The sequence below is a fragment of the Carya illinoinensis genome, chromosome 2 (assembly GCF_018687715.1).
Source record: "Carya illinoinensis cultivar Pawnee chromosome 2, C.illinoinensisPawnee_v1, whole genome shotgun sequence".
In the NCBI taxonomy this organism is placed as follows: domain Eukaryota; kingdom Viridiplantae; phylum Streptophyta; class Magnoliopsida; order Fagales; family Juglandaceae; genus Carya; species Carya illinoinensis.
This window is the reverse complement of record NC_056753.1, coordinates 17,379,137-17,382,071: the sequence shown is the minus strand read 5'-3', so window position 1 is coordinate 17,382,071 and position 2,935 is coordinate 17,379,137. Positions and strand designations below refer to the sequence as shown.

The 2,935-nt window shown below is 37.4% G+C and overlaps 1 long non-coding RNA gene across 1 annotated transcript; it reads right to left on the bottom strand.

The window, feature by feature from the left end:
- Window positions 1–223: 223 nt before the first annotated feature.
- On the bottom strand, window positions 224–2,310 carry LOC122294504. The gene is made up of 3 exons (XR_006237663.1): window positions 2,039–2,310; window positions 1,384–1,440; window positions 224–489 (listed from the first exon to the last, which is right to left on the bottom strand). It is a non-coding gene; the product is annotated as an uncharacterized LOC122294504 (long non-coding RNA).
- Between the last annotated feature and the right edge of the window lie 625 nt (window positions 2,311–2,935).

The window sequence follows — 2,935 nt, the reverse complement described above, 5'->3', positions numbered from 1 at the left end:
GTGGCAGTGGCTTAACGATGCAATGCTTGTGCTGGTTGGGCAGCTTGTGGAGAAGCCTTACTAAGAGGTGTTTTCTCTATTTTCGTGAAGTGAAACAGGGGATGTAACGCTCTGGTCCCGTAGGGGTCGGAGAATTACTACCTTCCACTTATAAACTTGCCTTTCATCAAATCTAAAATCTTCAAGGCTTTGAAAACAATGAGCAATATCATATTTTCCACAATTAACGAATAATGATGTCCATATAGTCATTTCTATGAATAACATAAATCAAAGGGTTCACAATTTCCCATTAGTCCCAACAAAAATAATTGAAAAATCCTTAAGTCTTACTAAGTCCAAAAACTATAACAAATCTAAGGAACAACAGAAAGTCCTTCCATTAACAGTATCCTAAAGTATCCAATCCTCTATCCCCATCATCTGAACCATCCACATCCACATTCACAAATTTCCATTCTTGATCATCAGCTCAACCATCCACATCATCTGAAAAATGTTTGAAGATAAGGGGGTAAGTTATCAAAAACTCAGTAAGCAAAGCACATATACTAATGTGTACAACATGAGCATTTTCATAAAGTTTCATATGCAGGATAAAGAATCATTTCATTTCAAATGCAAAACTCAAAGCTTGGTTTCAGGAAATAAAAATAGAATGACATTTCAATCTTTTCATTTTCAGAATAAAACAACAGTTCATAAATAAAAAAAATACTTTGGCATAACATAACTGAACATTCTCAACTTGTCATAACATATCGAATCGTATCATATCATATACCATGTTTAACCCCCGTAGTAGGATTGTGCTATCTCCAGTGACCAAACTAGGCAGTATCATATTGTGAAACTTTTCCTTTTTCAATCTTGGAGCCTCGAGTGTGCACACAGGGAAGAACACATAAAATACCACTTTGTTTCCAAAGTAGTTGCACTCATATCATATCATGTTGGTACCAACCATATCACGTGAACCAGTATCATCATATCAAAATGATATTTAGAATCAGAATAAAAACAGATAAGTATGCCAAAGTTTTTACATATTCATATCATATCAAAACACATGATGAACACGTTCATATCATTTTCTAATCATCAACAACATATCCAACACATTTCATATAACATGTATAAAAATCTCAATTTTCATATTCGCTCTTTTGTACATTTCATAAACATGTCAAATATTGCTCATGTCTACACTTTTCATGTCAAAAAACATTTTCTCTTTCATATAGATTTCATGGGTGAATGCAAAATATATAACCGAGGTTGTTTTGACGTTTTCTTTTCAAAATATAACATGCACATTTTTACAAACCAACCTCAGTTCATTTATTTATTTTTATGCAAATCTAGCATAGGAACCCAGCTTACCTGACTCGTATAGCGTATTATCTATGCCTTAAATTCAACCTCTATTAGTCTCGCCACCTATTCATAATAAATATACACTAAGTGTTAAAGACCAAAAATCACCACTTCAATCTAATTAATTAAAATCCATAATTTCAAATTATATTTCAGTACATTAACGCAACTCAAGCAACCACATAAAAACATGGTCAGCCCACACTTCAAATAAACCAATTTCAAAACTATCCTATACATCCACCAACCAAGGTCGAACTCAATTAATCAAAATATTCACACCAACATAGCAGCCCATATCTCAACGCAACCACCATCTCAACCAAATAAGCAAAACACACGTTAAGTTTTTCTTCGTTCACAACTCTACAAAAAATGTCCAAAACTTCTTAAATTCTACTCCACACCCATCGATATTCTCTACTGTTTATACCCAAACAAAAACCAGCAACTCAAATGAAAAATCCACCCAAATTGCAGCACTTAAAGCTCAAGGAAAAACACAACAAAATCACTGGTTGCACATAAATAAAAAAATAAAACTTTATAGAAAAAAAAAAAAACAAATACAAGGGAAAGATGAAACCGAGTGGTAACTGAAAAGATGAGAGAAAAAAAAAAAGAAAAGAAAAGAAAAAAAAAACAGATTTAGAGAGATTACCAACGTGTGTAGTGGATGACGAAACCAAATTTTGAAAGTTGGAAACTCTCATAATCGCAGCAAGGTAAAAAAAATGCAGGGGAAATGAAAGCGCAAGAGAGGGAGAGAGAGAATCTGATGAGAGTGAAAAATCTGAAAAAAAAATGAGGGAAAACAAAAAGGGATGCCGTTGAGAAAACGAGGAGATGGGAGAGTGAAGTGCGGAAGCCAAAAACAGAGAGAGAGAGAGAGAGAGAGAGAGAGAGAGAGAGAAGGGGAAACCGTACATCATATCAGGGAGGAAAAATGGGGGGAGAAGAAAATTTAAAAGTGAAAAAAAAAAAAACAAAAAAATCTTACCAAAACGATGCCAAAATATGGTCTTAATGGCTGGGCTACTCTAAATTGGCCTCGGGCCTGGGCTTTACAGGGGACTTCCGTGTGGTTGAGTATGGTGGTTACCGACCAGGACGGGTGCTAGGAACGGTAGTGTTGAAGCATACAATGTGAGGCTAGCTTCCACGGTGTGGCGATGGCAGAATCAAGGACGGTGTACGTGGGCATGGCCCATGGGTGTAGTCGACTGTTTTTCATGCTTAAAAACAGAGGCTTCCGTGTTCGCGTTATGGGTGTAGGAACTGAGTTGGTGTGGAAAACGTGTGGCGGTGGAGGTTTATTCAGGTCGTTTTCTGTTTAGCGTGCTTGGAGGAAGAGTCGTGCTCTATTTCAGGAGGGCAGTAGCAGAGGTTGCGTTGGTAACTCGTGGGGCTGGTTTTGGTGGTTTACGGTCTTGTGGGTGGGGTTGAGTGTTGCGCTGGTTTCCTACGGGGCTGCTGTTCTGCGAGATGGGGGAGTGTTGTGCGGCTATCGTCAGTGGCGCAACCCTCAATTATGCTGAGGGAGCCAAATCTTCTACTG